The 18,092-nt window shown below is 41.6% G+C and overlaps 1 protein-coding gene and 1 pseudogene across 4 annotated transcripts in view; one reads left to right on the forward strand and one right to left on the reverse strand.

Annotated features, from left to right (window-relative positions):
- Positions 1-18,092, forward strand: part of GRM7 (glutamate metabotropic receptor 7) — a 715,175-nt gene that overhangs the window by 189,169 nt on the left and 507,914 nt on the right. The gene's annotated exons all lie outside the window — the stretch shown is intronic.
- LOC128348508 (uncharacterized) lies at positions 5,607-5,725 on the reverse strand (annotated as a pseudogene).

An 18,092-nucleotide genomic window follows, 5' to 3' on the forward strand; every position in this document is an offset into this window, starting at 1 on the left:
AGCAGGGTGCAAATACAATGTATGTAACAACAGAAGCATGACAAGTGGAAGTATGAAGCCCTATCCAGATGTTATTTGCATGGCTACAGTATACTCAGATACAGAAAGAATGGGAGCATGTTTGCTAGTGATATCCCTGGCTTGCTACACTCCATAGTCATGCCCCCTTAACTCCCTGCCCAGCATTTCACATCATGGGGAGAAAGTCTCACTGAGTTCAGTGCTTGCCTCTAAAGACAAGAGATGAACATAAGGAGAGCAGAGCATATCTTACTGAGGCATATGGCTACCTAGTAGACACCTGTACCTTAATACCTGGATATATTGACCTTGCCTGAATAAAGGTTGCATTCTGGTAGATCCACTTTGTCTTCCTGTTTTAGCATAGTATAGGGCTACCCTCCATCTTCAGAGAGGACCACTGGGATTGGCTTTCCAGATACCGCAGTATTGGCAACTATCAAAAACTGAGCCTATACAAGGTATGGTGCCTGCGAGCTGATCCTGTTGAACTCTTACAAAACCAAATTTTCTATGGATCTCAATACAAGGATAGTACAGCAACTACCATACAGTGTGAGAAAGCAACCCAAACAATGAATTGACACTTGCTTTAAAAAAAGTAAATTAAAAAAACCTAAACAAAGTTGCTCAAAATAATTTGCTTATTTATAGCTTGGTAGCAATAGATTATATCTATCAGACATCCACACTCCCACTATCAGACTGACAGCTATGTTAGTTAATTAGTAATAATGTCCCTGCCACTTCAGTAGATCTGTCATTGAACTGTCATTGCTGTGCCTCAAACTTCAATGTATAACTATCAAAAAAAGTATTACTAGGGGTGGGGAAAGAGAGGAGGAGAGAGATATAAATTAACTTGAATCATGCACTTGTGATCATATAATGACTGTGTGTACAGATTAGTAGATTTCACATAGTGTTTATATGAAGGAGGCTGCCATTTGGAGTCAAACTTTTCCTGTTGGTTGCTTTAAAGCCTTAAGTGGCTTGGGACCAGGTTACCTGAGAGAGCATCTTGCCCCATATGTCCCTACTCGAACCATTATATCTTCTACGGAGGGCTCCTCTGGGTTCCCCTGCCAAATGAGGTGAGGTGGGTCACAACCAGGGAGAGGGCCTTTTTGGTGGTTGCACCTCATTTATGGAATAGCCTCCCTAGTGAGGTTCTCTTGGCTTCATCACTTTGGGTTTTTTTTAGATACCAGGTAAAAACCTTTTTGTTCACCCAGATCTTTTAAATTTTGGTTTTCAGATTTGATCTGATTTTTAAACTAATTTTAAAATGAGTTTTTTAGCTGCCTTATATTATATTTTGTATTTTCTGTTCACCTTTTTTATCTGTTATGATATAATGTGTTATGTGTTTTTATTGAATGTTTCAATTCTCTGTGAGCCACCCAGAGAACAATTTGTTATGGGGCATCTAACAACTAAATATGATGATGGTGACTATTATTTCTTGTTTACACAGTCAGACAGGTGTTATTGACTGGTTTGTTTTATCCAGACATGGAGTCCTTCGCAAGGACCTGCGATGGCAGTATTGTTGCTGTTATTATTATAGATATTGTCACAAAATATAGGTTATTCCCAGTAAAGTTGGTTTTTGTAGTTGGCTGATGGTGATTTCTGTGGCCCCTATGGTGTTGAGGTGCTCTTCAGGTTGTTTTGGAATTGCACCTAGGGCACCAATTACTACTGGGATTATTTTGTTCTTTTTCTGCCACAGCCTTTCAATTTCAATTTGTAGATCTTTGTATTTGGTGATTTTTTCTATTTCTTTTTCTTCTATTCTGCTACCCCCTGTTATTGCTATGCCGATTATTTTGACTTGTTTTTCTTTCTTCTCGACTACAGTTATATCTGGTGTATTGCATGGCAGATATTTGTCTGTTTGTAGTCGGACGTCCCATAATATTTTTGCATCTTCATTTTTACCAGTTTTTCAATTTTATGGTCCCACCAATTTTTGGCTACAGGTAGATTGTATTTTTTGCAGATGTTCCCGTGTATCATCCCTGCTACCTTGTCATGCCTTTGTTTGTAGTCAGTCTGTGTGATCTTTTGACAACAGCTGATTAGGTGGTCCACGGTTTCATCTGCTTCTTTACAAAGGCAGCACTTGCTGTTTGTTGTTGGTTTTCTACTTTTGCTCTTAGTGCATTTGTTCTTAGTGCCTGTTCTTGTGCAGCCAGTATTAAACCCTCTGTTTCTTTCTTCAAGTTGTAGTGATGATGATGATGATGATGACGACATTGTGATAGAAGAATGTAGTATCTTGGAAAGCCCTGTGCTTTTGAGGGGGAAAATAAATCAAAGTCTAAATAAAAAGCATGTTTACAACCCTTGCCATGTTTCTGTGGAGGGTATCTAGCTTGATGCCCAGTTTGAACTGCTTGTACAGTTGATAATTGTGACTTGAATCATTAGCGGGGGAGTCTACAAATCTTGCTAAAGCATGATGCTTGTTCCTTGGCAGACTGTTTGAAGCTTCTGAGGAAATATTTAACTAGAAGAAAGAGAACTAGGCAAAATAGCTTAGGTTGGAAAGAACTGAAAAACTAATATTTTCGATGATGATGTGGCCATTCTTGATTTTGTATTGACAGTATTGAACTATGAGCCTGGACTTTCAGGAAAGGTTGAAGAAGGCGTGCTGGTTCAGGAGGCTGTTGAAGAGCTGGAATAGGCATGCAGATTTTGTGGCGGTTGCAGTTGTGACTACTATGCAAATAGTACACAGTACTAGAGATGGGTGGAGCTGATTTACTTCCCAGAAATGTTCCTGTAAAACTAACCTTTTTCACTGATTCCACCAAAATTTCCAGGTTGATTACTAGAGTCTGAAAGATTTCTAAATAGCCATCCTCTGGACTTAAGCTTGGAATTGCTAGAGAAGAGGTTTGAGTCATTGATTTCACAATGCATCTGAGACTTTCTGCATATGTGTTGAGGCCTAGCATGACCTAGGAATCTCCATCATGTCATGGGATTCATGATTGCATCAACCTCATTATGTAATCTAGAAGCCTAGATTAGACTAGATACAGTGAGGCCTGGAAAGGGATGGCAGATGGCACATGCAGCACAATCTAGCATCAGCCTCTAAATTTCATAGTTCTGTTGGTAGCTTTTGATATATCTTGGGGTATAATTCAATAATATCCTTAGTGTTTTTACTGAACATCTTGCAGTTCTGGGTTTACTAAGGCTGTGCAAAGCTTTGATTGCCAATTCATTTTTGGAAGCAATTGAGTCCAATGCAAACTAAAACTCTTCAGATAGATCCTAAATAGACTCAAAAGAAATCAAATGAAAACCCTGGAAATGGCCAAAGCTACAGAAATAAACTTTTTTTAAAAAGAGAGAGAGAGAGAGAGAGAGAGAGAGCACATCCATAATCATCATACTTTGACAGTGAGCTGATTTATTCAGATTCCGTTAGTTTTCTTTCCCATATAAAGGTATCCTTTCATTCATGGGATGAAGTGACAGAACACATCATAGCCACATAGGCAGACAAAATGGCTGAGAGAGAGGCCGTCAGGAATAGGATCTCCCAGGGTTGATACAGTGTCTGGTGACACCATTTTAATATGCCAGTGCTGTAAGATATTCTCATTAACAGCCATGCTGTTTAACATAGGCATATGCTAATATGACTATAGAGACAGGCAGTTGCACAGTTGTTCTCCTGTGGATGATAAAGCAGAGGAGGGAAAGACCAGAAATAGACTACTTGCACTGAGGAGGTTTGTTCACCAGTTCTCAGAACTGTGCTGCTTTTTAGCTGTGTCACTTCTTGAAACCTGATGGATATGACAGAATGTTCTCAGAAGGATACACTTGGAGGACTCAAGGTGAAAGAGTTTCTCTCCATTTTAATGCTCTGACGAGTATCTGGAGAAGAGGCTTTAACTGGCATTTAGAGAATGTCTTTACTAACAGGTCTCATAGTATTTACTAAGAAATAACTGTCTGTTAAGAACATTTTATATTGTGACACCATTCTGTATTTAGAAGCAACTTAAGACCATGCTGTATATTATAAAAACCACTGATCCAACTACTAACTGTAGATTTAGCAACAACAATGTGATGCTAAAGCTGCACTGCACCCAATGTGAAAGGAACATGGCTTCTACCTGGAGGACCTGTCTGTGGGCTAGTTCTGTGAACTGCTGCATCAGGTTGTAACTTTGATATCTAAATACACTATAACAGGATGAAAACGCCATTGAGATCTTTTGTATCTCCTCCAACTCCAATGATTCTCAGTGGATTCTGTTCATACACTTAGCAAAGCTCCCTTTGATGTGAACATGGTTCATCCCTGGGTCCGCCTCTTAGTCAATCAAACAGACTCAGTGGGAATCATTTAGAGGCTTTATTGCTACTGCAGTTTAGCAATAGGTAATCAATAGGCTAACGCTCTCAACCGATTACAGTTTGGTTACAGGTACATCTTACATTTATAAAAACAATCTGAATGATGCTGACACCCTAGACACAGTTTACGTGGCAATAAAATGGTGGTCTGAGTATCTAGTACGCATGCGAATGATTCATTGTTCATCGGGTGATTACTCCTTATTTGGTTAAATCCTGTTTTCTTAACTGTCAGCGAAAAACAGTGAGAACCTTGTGAGAACCAAGTTTCATAGATACAATTTAGTGGAGAGAGATAATGACTCCAGTCATGAGAGGTAGTGATGTCCCTGAGCTGGCTGGGGTTACTTTAAGTTAGAATGAGGTTTTCTAAGTAAAATGGAGTTGCTTTGGTTTTCTAAACACATCACCTTCAAACTTTAAGTGTGGGTAGAATGAATTATTGTTGACATGATGGGTGTGGTGTTGTCAGCAGGCTCTGTTTCCAACTTATATGCAATCATTTGGAGGTCAAAAGAGAGCCTTTACAAGTAGAAATGTATGCATGTAGGGTCTCTCCGTGTGCTCAAGAACTCCACAAAAGGCAGGATTTCCAATTGCACAGAAAGATCTCTGTTCATGTAGATGCAGAGCCTTTAAATAAACATCTTTCCAAATTACTGTAATATACATAGGTTGGAGGAACAGCAAGCTGCCACAATCTTGCCCCCTCCTACATAATTGTTCTATCCACATATGAAGATCTGAAAGGGTCTCAAGTGATGTCCATACATGTAAAAGCTAGTATTGGACCATGTCAAATGGACAAGAAGGGGGTGGGGGTAGAGGACCAGGTAGGGGAAATTCAAGATACAGCGGATGATCAGGAGAGACATTTTAGGGACATAGGGACATAGGAAACTGCCATTTACTGAGTCAGACCATTGGTCTATCTAGCTCAGTATTATCTTCATAGACTGGCAGCAACTTCTCCAAGGTTGCTGGCAGGAATCTCTCTCAGCCCTATCTTGGAGAAGCCAGGGAGGGAACTTGAAACCTTCTGCTCTTCCCAGAGCAGCTTCATCCCCTGAGGGAAATATCTTGTAGTGCTCACACATCAAAGTCTCCCATTCATATGCAACCAGGGCAGACCCTGCTTAGCTATGGGGACAAGTCATGCTTGCTACCACAAGACCAGGTCTCCTCTCCAAAGCCTACAGCACCCGGTATTCCCAGGTGGTCTCCCATCCAAGTACTAACAAGGCCTGACCCTCCTTAGCTTCCAAGATCAGACAAGATTGGGTGCGTTCAGGGTAGTGTGGCCGTAGATAATTTTCTAATTATTCCTTTTCTAAAGGAATAGTTTTGATGGAAGGAATTGAAGGGCAAGAAAAATGGTGCAGATGCTTCTTAGGCATGCTACAGGGGAGGCTAAGAGCAGATGAGCTTGTGTAGAGATGGGAGTCTGATTCTAGTCATGGAAGGAGAAGTGGAAATCTTTAAATATGAGGATGGACGTCTGAAGCTGACATAAAGCTCTAAAGCAAGCCACTGAAAAGATTTAATAGAAGGATGACACAACTGAAGTGATGCAAGAGATACTTTTCAGCAGAGACATTCTGGATTGCATTGCAGAAAAGAGATACAGGGAAGAACAGACTGTCGATATGGAAGGAATTTAACAGTCTTCAACAATTATTTTCTTAAGCCATTCAAAAACTGAGTTTGTAGGTAGATCATTAGTTGAGATCATTAGTTTAGAATGACCACTAAGTGGCATAGATGGAAAGGGGCTTTCAGAACAGGGATAGCCAAGTGAACATTCCCACCTGTGAAATTTAATAACTTGGGGGGAAATCCAGGTACACTAGATAGTTGAGCTGTGTAACACATTTAGCCTACATACAGAAAATAGTATAATAAAATAAGCTTAATATTTTCTTTGATATTGTGTAAATAGAAAGCAACAAAGTGTTAACTGAGATACCTTAAAGACTAGGCTGCATTGTAGTATAAACTTTGTGGGCTACAAGTCACTCTCTCAGATGCATGAATCTTTCATTGGGAAAAGAGAGTATGAACCAGAAGTGTAGCTGTGCAAGCAGGAAAGCGGTGAAGACACTTCAGTTTTGGCAACCACTGTATTCCCTCTGTTGGGTTCCAGGAACCACACTGACAAGTAGCTAACAAGCAGTTGGTTCATAATGGGGTAAGTAAAACAGGAGCAGCTACACAGGGAGCATCACATAATACAAAATTCAAAATGTAATGATTCTGTAACCAGACTTCTGTGACAGCCAGCCAGTTCAGCAGAATTATACAGATACAGGCTTTCTGTTCCAGGGTTCCCTATCACAGACAATTTTTTATAACCACCCCAAAATTACCTTTGCTTTCAGTCAGCTAAAAATGATTTTCCAAAAAAAACAACAACCCTCACAGAACAGCTTCCAGACCCTATCTACCTCTGCCTGTTTCCTTATCTTTTCCAGGTTTTCTTCCTTCTTCACTTTCCTTAATAGGTAATTCTAAGTTACAGTCTTAGAGGCAGAAAAATACTTAACTTCAGTCTCAGTAGACATTTCTTCCCCTCAAGGTAGAAATGAAAACTGCCCATAGAAAACAAGGAAAAAACTCAGGGTTTTAGCTTGGTTCTAATTGAGCAGCAGTGGTCCCTTTAAAAAGTAGTATGTACAAGAGATGCTCATGTTCTTTTAACTAGACTTTGCAGTGGGTGGGGGTTAAATGTATTTTGTGTTCAGTTTTTAAATATTTTAAAGCACAGTGTGTTAGCAATCAAGTCAATGGGCATGTGAGGCTTCTGCAAATAACTGAGCAAAGGATTTGGGCTGGGAGAAAGTCTGAGGGAAGAATGTTAAAATATTTTGTTGCCACCTGACAGGTGTGTCTGCTGGGAGAATTTTGGCTGGGAATCCAAACCAGCCACAGCTCCACTTTTAACCTGCAGCATTTATACTAGACTATATTGCTATCCATTCCCAGCTACAGCATCCCCAGCCTGCAATATGAGACTAATGGGCACTATTTGCTTTGAAAGGGCTATTTTTAAAAAAATGTAAATATATATGGCTTTCACCTTAAATAAGACCACAATCAGAAAGAATATTAACTTCTGTTTTCTCCTCGATTTTGTTGGGAGAAGACACACTGGCCATCATACTACACCAGAGGAAACCATTCCAGAGGTTCAGGTTTGTGGTTGTTCAACTGCAGGAATCGGTGGGTCCATGAGAGTGACAACAAACCTGAATTTTTACTGTTACTCCCCTGCAACTGGTACTCAGAGGCAGGATGCCTCTGAGACTGCAGGTGGCCTATAGCCCTCCAACTAGTAGCCATTGATAGACCTCTCCTCCATGAAGTTATCCAAACACCTCTTAAAGCCATCCAGGTTGTTGGCTGTCACCACATCTTGGGGCAGAGAATTCCACAAGTTGATTATGCATTGTGTGAAAAAGTACTTCCATTTTTAGTGCAAGGTCATTGTGTGAAGAAAGCAATCTCTGTTCCAGTCTAGTTCTTGCACTAGCAGTGGTGTGCTAGTGGTGGCACAACACTGTGCACTAGCAAACTGTTGTGCAAAGTGTTGCACTAGTTCTTTCAAAAGCTTGTATATGGTTTCTTTTCTAAAAAGAAAGGAGGTTTCTTTTCTAGCAGTGGAAGTACAACATTGTAGAGCACTGCAACCACAGAATCCTTCCATTAACATCACTGTGGATACTACTGAGATGATAAATATGATATAAAATGACACTTCATAATAAGCAGTAAATTTCTGATGAGACAAGCAAGAAAATGTATTCTAGAAGTATGTGTTAGCTTGTTAGTGAATTGATCCCTGAAGTTTTGAGAAACTACTTGCAGATGCAATAGAGAGCCAGCCAAAAACAACAGCCCAGATACCAAGGGAGAAGCCAATGATAGCACCAGATGTCACTTGCAGGGGAAAAAAATAAAATGTTTCATCAAGGTCCTGAGGATGTAAGGGCTGTCATTTTGTTCTGCTACCAAATAGTACAGAGATAACTGAAAGGGAGTGGGAGAGGAAGAACAGAGTATGTTTGGCCTGAGGTCACTTTAAGAGAAGGAATAATTTTCCTCTTGGTTATACATGTGCTTTAAATTAGAACAAACACTTCTAAAAATATTGAATTTAAATTCCGTTTAATATTTAAACCATAAAGTTTCAAAAGATTCAAAACAATGGAATCTGTAATTTGAAGTGTCATGTCTACAAGTTTCTCATGGAATGAATACCAAAACACACAACTATAGTGTGTGCTAAAATATTTTTGTAGGGATGTGCATGAAGCAAGATGCACAGCCATTTGTAGTCATGCAAATGGCCTGCATGTATGTGCAGTGGCCCTCAAAGTGGCCACTGCACACACAGAGGGCAGAAATGGCCACAAAACAGGCTGAACCGGCCCAGGGAGACTCAGCGGGAGGCCGGTAGAGGGAGCTGCCAGAGACCCCCTGCAGCAGCAGCAGCATCCCCAGAGGCTGCCGCAGCCCTTACTTTTACTTGATTACTTAATTACTTACTTAATTTTTTAAAAACCCATGTTAATTCCCAGCCATCACCCTCAAACGAGGCCAAAACCTGCCCAAGAGGTTTGGTTCAACCCTGGACCTAACCAGCATGGTGTAGTGGTTAGAGTGCTGGACTAGGACCGGGGAGACCCAAGTTCAAATCCCCATTCAGCCATGAAACTAGCTGGGTGACTCTGGGCCAGTCACTTCTCTCTCAGCCTAACCTACAGTACTTCACAGGGTTGTTGTGAAAGAGAAACTCAAGTATGTAGTACCCCGCTCTGGGATCCTTGGAGGAAGAGCGGGATATAAATGTAACAACAACAACAACAACAATAATAAAGACATCACCAATAATAATCAGACATCACCAAGACCTGGCAATGGCTTAAGAATGGCAACTTGAAGAAAGAAACAGAGGGCTTAATACTGGCTGCGCAAGAACAGGCACTAAGAACAAATGCAATAAGAGCAAAAGTATAAAATTCAACAAACAGCAAGTGCCGCCTTTGTAAAGAAGCAGGTGAAACCGTGGACCACCTAATCAGCTTTTGTAAAAAGATCACACAGACTGACTACAAACCAAGGCATGACAAGGTAGCAGGGATGATACACTGGAACATCTGCAAAAAATACAAGCTACCTGTAGCCAAAAATTGGTGGGACCATAAAATTGAAAAAGTTGAAGAAAATGAAGATGTAAAAATATTATGGGACTTCCGACTACAAACAGACAAACTTCTGCCACACAATACACCAGATATAACTGTCGTCGAGAAGAAAGAAAAACAAGTCAAAATAATCGGCATAGCAATACCAGGGGATAGCAGAATAGAAGAAAAAGAAATAGAAAAAAATAACCAAATACTAAGATCTACCAACTGAAATTGAAAGGCTGTGGCAGAAAAAGACCAAAATATTCCCAGTGGTAACTGGCGCCCTGGGTGCAGTTCCAAAAGACCTTGAAGAGCACCTCAACACCATAGGGGCCACAGAAATCACCATCAGTCAATTACAAAAAGCAACTTTACTGGGAACACCCTATATTCTGCAACAATATCTATAACAACAGCAACAACATTGATAATAAAATTCAGCCATCCCAGGTCCTTGGGAAAGACTCGATGTCTGGATAAAACAAACAGTCAGTAACACCTGTCTGACTGTGTAAATAAATAATAAAGACTCAGTTTGCTCCAAGCTTGAGCGTCTGAACCGCCTCGGTTTGAGTGCAAACCTGTTCAAATCCAAACCGGTTTGTACACCCCTAACAGAAGGCAGAAAAACTACTGAATATTTTTAATAATAATAACAACAACAATAAATAATGATAGTAATAACAACATCAGCAGCAACTAGGGATCCTCGGTGAAAACAGACTCCCATTCATTCCTAGTCCCATTTCTTTGGGAATCAGTGAAACCAGGGTTGAATGGTCCTGTTTCAGTATGAGTTACATTCATTCAGAAAAATTAATGCATAACTCTTCAGGACACCTTGATGCTGTACTTTGTAAGTAAGTCTAAGACCAAATATACTCATTATATGGTAAAATATCTTGGGCTATATCACAATGGGCTGCAAATGGGGCCGCATGTTTGAATGCATCTTTAAGGAAAAAATCTTATTCATAGAAAATTTAGTTGCTTAGGAGCAGGCGAGGCTAGAACCCTTCTCTGCGACATTAAATTTTCTATGTTCCTCAAGCCTTGGTGGAATTTGAATTCAGTCATCATTGTTGAAAAGATAAAATACTGACACTAAGCAGAGCTCAAACAGAGCTGTACAAAAGGCTTTAAAGGCTGATTTTTCAGTCTTCAGGACCTGTCCAGTCCTTCATCTATCTCACAGGACACAGCTCAAGAAAGCTCTTGAGCCTTTGGAGTGGTGGAATCCCTTAGTTGGTCAAATCAATCTCAGGACAGCTCCCTGACCTGACTGAGCTAAAGCATAGAAACTTTCCTTTTATATACCCAGCGAGAACCAAGCTCTGGTTGCCTGGGGGAGGGGGGTGTTCCACAGGAACAGGAAAAGCAAAAAAATGCCCCGGTGCAAAAGAACGTACCTCTATGTGCACTAGCAAAAGATCAGATGCTTTGAGGACAATGGGAAAAGCTAAACAAGCAGTGTGTGGTTTCCCAAAAATCTTCGGTATACCTATCTCCTCGAAGTCACATGTACCTGTTCCCTCCAGCATGGGGTGGAAAGAGAGGGTCCTTATATTGCCTTTCAAGCTTATCTAGACATTTCTCCAAAAACAAAGAAATGCAAGAGCAATTTAGGAAATATGGCGGGAGGCACAACTTCCAGTATGATTGAGGGGTGTGCACAAAACTGGCTGGCCCAGTTTGTTTCGAGACTTAATCGGCCTCGAACCGGACTGGGCCAGTTCGGTTTTGCCCCGCCCCCCGAACTCCCCACTTTCGTTCGGTTCAGCTCAGGGAGTTCACAATTTTTTTAAAAAAAATGTTGTTGTTGTTATTGTACTAACTACCTCTAGGGAGCTTCTTTGAGGCCTTGGGGAGGTCTGTGGATGTCCCCCCTCCCCCCACCAGCCTCCATTTTGCTAAAAAGCACCCAGTTTGGGCAGTCTTTGGTCTTTTCCAGGCCTTTCCCTTATCATGACAGCCATTTAGGAAGATGTTACAGATATGCAGTGGGCCCCTCCAAAATGGCCACCGTGACAGGGGAAAGGCCTTGAAAGGGCCAAAGATCACCCGAACTGGGTGCCTTTTAGCAAAATTTAGGCCAGTGGGAGGAGGGCAACATCTGTGGACTCCCTCCCACAGTCTCAGAGAAGCCCCCCAGAGGGAGTCAGTTTATATATATATAAAAAAATAATATTCCCCCCCCCCATGGCTTGGTGTGTGTGGGGGGCAGGTTTGGTCCAATGTGAAGCCGAACCGTGTGTGTGTGTGTGTGTGTGTGTGTGTGTGTGTGTGTGTGTGTGTGTGTTCAGCTCAACATCAAGCCGTCGAACCAAGCTGGTTCAACTTTGAACAGATTTGGATTCGAACCTGTTCACACATCCCTAGTATGATTCACACTGATCAACTTTAAGTTCTTATAGGTGGGATAATGCTTGACGTTGGTATTTTGGCTTATCTGTGTGCTTTCTCATTAAGAGAAATAGGCTGCATTCCAATCTTAATATGACTGAGCTCTGTTTTAATTAGTGTAAATTAAATTCTGAATTACTCTGTGTATATTCAGTGGCCGTGACTGACAGAATGGTATTTCCTAGTCCTTTACTATTACACTAATGACCTGTGGGCTCCCAGAATTCCTTGTCAAAACAGCACATCTCTTCTTCCTTGAATTGGAAGAATGCAATCAGGCAAGACTCAACCAACAGCAGAAACAACAATGCAATTACTATGAAAAGCCAATACAAGCATGGCAACGCCATAGGGTTAACCTTTCTGTTATCCCAGTTTCAGCAATACCATCTTCTGCTCATCCGCTATTCTACAGGTCATTCATCTCAATTTTTGCTCAACTCTCTATTTGTCTTCAGGAATTTACTGCTCAAGCTCTCAACATTTGACTTCTAATAGAGTGGAAAAGATGGGTGGGGGGGAGTTGATATGGCACAGTGGTTGAATATGAGCTGTGAATAAACTTTGAGGTTAGGAACACAGGAACATAGGAAGCTGCCATATACTGAGTCAAACCATTGGTCTATCCAGCTCAGTATTGTGTTCACAGACTGACCGCAGCTTCTCCAAGGTTATGGCAGGAATCTCTCTCAGCCTTATCTTGGAGAAGCCAGAGAGGGAACTTGGGACCTAGATGCTCTTCCCAGAGTGATTCCATCCCCCGAGGGGAATAACTTACAGTGCTCATACTTCTAGTCTCCCATTCAAATGCAACTAGGGTGCACCCTTCTTAGCTAAGGGGACAAGTCATGCTTGCTACCACAAGACCAGCTCTCCGCTCAAACTGTGGTTCAACTGTGAATAATCTTTGAGGTTCAAAGTTTTCCTTCTAACTGATGGGCTACCTTTGAGAAAGCCTGACTAACTCACACAGTTTCTCTGGGGAAACTTCAAAAAGCTGCTTGCAGCCCCATCTTCCATCCAGATCAGGGCTGCTCAACTTAGGGCCTCCTATGGGACACTTGGCCACTGTGGCAGAGGACGATGGGAGCTGCAGTCCATAAGTGGAGAGGACAGAGTTGTGCAGCCCTGATCTAGATCAACAAATTGAGTTTTAAGTACAGTACTTATAAGATAATTACTGAAATAATACATATAATAAAATTTGAAAACACATAATCTATCTCTCTGTCTCTGTGAGGCGAGTCTCACGATTGGTGAGACACACCATAAGGGGGTTTGTGGGGAGAGCGAGCTTAGCCCACTCTCCCCACAGACAATCGAGGCTGTGGCCCTGGGTGGCTGGATCGGCCACCCATACCACTGCCAGATTCGTCATGGAGCCGGCAGGGGCTGCAGGGATCAGGGGCCACATGTCCCCCAGAAGTTCTAGGGTGCCTTAAGTGAGTGCACGGGGCATGCTGGAGAGACCCCTGAGCCCGGGAGGCTGCTTGCAGCCTCCCGACAGAGGTCTCCTCATGTGTTGACGCAGTGTGGCGTGGAGCCGTGGCAATACACAATCAGAAAACATGGATTAGCGGAGCTCTTGCTCCGCTCACCTGGGCTAAGAGGAGGGGTATTTAAGCAGGTTACCCTCTTTGGGGAAACTGGGCTCGCCTGAGAGCCAGGTGGTTCCCACAGTCCGTGGAAAGTGGGCTAAGCTCCCTTAGCTTGCTTTCCACTGATAGTGAGAATCTCCTCTATCTCATCTATCTATCTATTGCTGCTTGGGCATCAATGAATGACACGAAACTCCCAGACCAAACCACAAAAGAGAGAAACATGCCATTTTTCACAGGTAGGTTTCAGACCTTGCCCAGACTACCAGAAAAATTGAAAATCTTGAGGGAAAATATTAATTTATCAGAAAATGTGGGGAAATGCTCCTATTGGGAACCAAAGAGGAACGATACCTTCCAGCAAACTTTGGCAGTTTTCTTGGGTACTATTTGAGACAAAAAGTCTGGACTTGTAATGAATTATGAAGCAACAATCAAGCTATATTTTTTTTCGGTTCACTTCCTACCTACCTTCATTGTGAAAACTGTCCATTTATTCCTACTCTCCGTTTCCTGTCCTTCAACCAGTTACCAATCCACACATGAATGTATCCCCTTATTCCATGACTGCTAAGTTTACTCAAGAGCCTTTGGTGGGGAACTTTATCAAAAACCTTTTGGAACTCCAAGTATACTTTGTCAACAGGGTCACCTTTATCCACATGCCTGTTGAGACTCTCAAAGAACTCCAAAAAGTTTGTGAGGAAAGACTTTCCCTTTCAGATGCCATGCTGGTTCTCTTTTAACAAGGCCTTTTCTTCTTTATGCTTAACAATTTTGTGCTTAAGTATGTTTTTCATCAATTTACCCAGCACCAAAGTTAAGCTGACCTGCCTGTAATTTCCTGGATCCCCCATGGATCCTTTTTTGAAAATCGGAGTTACATTGGCTACTTTCCAGTCCTCTTGTACAGAGCCTGATTGTAGTGACAGGTTATATATTTTTGCTAGGATATCAGCAATTTCACATCTGAGTTCCTTCAGAACTTTTGGATGGGTGCCATCTGGCCCTAGCGATTTGTTGATGTTAAGTTTTTCAAGGCTGTTTGAACATCTTCCCTTGTCACCTCAAATTAGTCCAGTTCCTCTGCCGCTAAACCTGAAAAGCTCAGTTCTAGAGAGGGTATATGGTCAGTATCCTGTGCCATGAAGACAGATGCAAAGAACTCATTCAGCTTCCATGCAATCTCTTTATCCTCCTTAATAACTTAATAATCTCTTTCACATCCTCATCATCTAAGGGTCCAACCACCTCCCTGGCAGGTTTTCTGATATATTTAAAGAAGTTTTTTCTTACGTCCCTTGACATTTCTAGCTATATGCTCCTCATACACTGTCTTTGCATCCCTTATTGTCTCCTTGCAATTTTTTTTTGCCAGAGTTTATGTTCCTTCCTGTTCTCTTCATTTGGGCAGGACTTCAAGAACACTTGAAATTCAAGAACACTTAAAATGTTCCAAGCCTTTTCCTGCTTGACCAATTGTTGTGACTAAACATTCTGGGGATTTGTGTTTCATTTCAAGCTTGAAACATAATGCAAAATCCATTTTGTGCACACCTCTATTTTTTTTCTTAAACAACAGAGCAGTAGTATTTTAGAAGATGACAGAAGCAACTTAATTTTTTATAAACTATAGCATATATGATAATTTAAAAAAAATATTAAAAATCAATGTACAAAAAGGTCTCATAGAAATAAAGTGGATAGAAAAACCACAGATTTGAGTGAACTATATGTAGGCCAATTAACCATAAACTCCCTCATGAACAATTTCACAACCTCTCAGTTTATTTTAGCTCAAATCAAATACTGTGAAAATCTGTGGTGCCAGTCAGCTCATGATCCAATTTTAAATTGCATATAATATGGCCTCATAATAATTATTTTCTTGCTGTCTTCATTTGCCACAGAAAAAAATTGAATCTGTAGTTTCATATTGAAAGGCGAGAGAGAGAGAGAGTGTGTGTGTTTTATAAACAGATAAATGTTCTGCGGTATTCTTACAATGGCTGTGTGTGTGCAAATCATTTTGCCCCTCAGTATAAGAAACAGTTTTTGTTGGCAGCAGCCGTGGTACTCATTCCAGGTGTTTCTCATACAGGTGGTCGGGAGCATTATTTCCACACTGAACACCCCCAGTTCTGTTGTCCAAATGTGCATGGTGCTTCAGTCTGAAGCTGGTGTCCACTATGTAGGAGGACAAGAACAGGGCCAAAATAGATTGTGTAATTCATACAGCTGGCTTTTCTTGTTCATTGTGGGAATGTCCAGAGGAAATGAACCTATTTTTCTCTGGAATAGTTTAAGATTATTTTTGTGTGTGTGTGTAGCGAATTATAGTACCAAAATAGCGGTGTAGAAAAAAATTGTCTTGACAATTTGATGGTAATGCCCCAGAAGTGCTTTATGAAAGTGTGTTTGTCCCAAAAATACAGCCCAAAATAAATTTTAGATGTATGGGACTGAAATTCCACAACCTCCCCCACAAATCCCTGGTATCTCAGATGTGTACTTCTAAAAATGTCCATGCACTAGAGTTCATTGACATTTTCCTTCACCCTCTAGTCTTCAGTAACAATGGTTAAGGTTTTTTATTTTTAAAGTGTGCAAATTCTCCCATTTTTATTCCATTAATACAACTTTGTAAGGTAGACTGCTATTCTTAGGTGAAAAATTAAGGGTGTACATAAACTGTTCGATGTAGAACCTGTTCATATCAAACTGGGCCAGTTAAGTGGGCTAGAAAAAGTAATGTGAAGTACTCCTGGCTAGTTGGGGTGGCTTCTGGTGCCAGCACTTGGCCCATCCCCAGTGCTGCCCAAGTGCGCGGGTGTCCGTATTTACCAAGCCTCCAGCAGCAGTGCAGTTATGGCCTCTGCACATGCCTAGAGGCCATTTGTATTGCCTCAGCCGCAACACAAATTGAAATATAACCAAACGGCGGGTTCTGTTCCGTGCACACCCCTATGGAGAACTGAGAAAAACATGCTTAAGTTCTGCCAGTATGCCTACAGCTGATTTTAGAGCTCGCTGGATCTATGGCTCAACTCTCTTAGTTTTAATGGTGCCATACTAAAGTTGACCAGATGTTCAGGGTGCACTTCCCTATGGCCTATGGAGCATTTACCCTGTCTTACTATTCAGAAGTGCTTAGTAGAACTCTGTTGAAAGCATTAGAGAAATCCTGCAGAATTTCAGAAAGCAACTAATGCTGATCAGCTACTAACAGTAGCAGTGAGAGAGGCAGTTTCCTGACAGTTAGACTCCACTGCTGCTGAGGGGTGACTAATGTTAGTAGATGGCAGCTCAGTCAGCTCTAGGCTTGTTTATGTATCTATTCTTTTCCACCAGCCATGTGTGGTCTCTGATAGTTTATCTTGCGGTGCTGTTTTGCTCTTTTTAGTGTCTAATTTTCTCTTTCAGTTTTGAAAGGTTCTTTGAGTGCCTTTAATAGAAAAGCAGCCTGTAAGTAGTTTAAATGAATAGATAAATAAATAAGTAGTCGTGTGGCAGTTGATTTGATCTATAGTTTATGATTTGATCTATAGTGCAAGGGATGCTGATCTCTCTCTCTCTCTCTAAGCAGGTGCATGCTCAGTCAGTGGTAGATGAGCCATATAAGAACATAACATAAGAACATAAGAACAGCCCTGCTGGATCAGGCCCAAGGCCCATCTAGTCCAGCATCCTGTTCCGCACAGTGGCCCACCAGACGCCACTGGAAGCCACAGACAGGAGTTGAGGGCATGCCCTCTCACCTGCCATTCCTCCCCTGCAACTGGTACTCAGAGGCATATTGCCTTTGAGGCTGGAGGTGGCCCACAGCCCTCCTACTAGTAGCCATTGATAGACCTCTACTCCATGAAGTCATCCAAACCCCTCTTAAAGCCATACAGGTTGTTGGCTGTCACCACATCCTGTGGCAGAGAGTTCCACAAGTGGATCATGCGTTGTGTGAAAATGTACTTCCATTTGTTGGTCCTAGACCTCCTGACAATCAATTTCATGGAGTGACCCCTGGTTCTAGTGTTGTGTGAGAGGGAAAAGAATTTCTCTCTCTCCGCTTTCTCCACACCATGCATGATTTTATAGACCTCTATCATGTCTCCCCGTAGTCGTCTTTTTTCTAAACTAAAAAGCCCCAGGTGTTGTAGCCTTGCCTCATAAAAAAGGTGTTCTAGGCCCCTGATCATCTTGGTTGCCCTCTTTTGTACCTTCTCCAGTTCAACAATGTCCTTTTTAAAGATGTGGTGACCAGAATTGTATGCAGTACTCCAAGTGTGGTTGCACCATAGTTTTGTATAAGGGCATTATAATGTTAGCCGTTTTATTTTCAATCCCCTTTCTAATGATCCCTAGCATGGAATTTGCCTTTTTCACAGCTGCCGCAAATTGAGTCGACACTTTCAGTGACCTGTCCACCACAACCCCAAGATCCCTCTCCTGGACAGCTCGGATCCCATCAGCATATACTTGAAGTTGGGGG

Source organism: Hemicordylus capensis, chromosome 2 (assembly GCF_027244095.1).
Source record: "Hemicordylus capensis ecotype Gifberg chromosome 2, rHemCap1.1.pri, whole genome shotgun sequence".
Lineage (NCBI taxonomy): Eukaryota > Metazoa > Chordata > Lepidosauria > Squamata > Cordylidae > Hemicordylus > Hemicordylus capensis.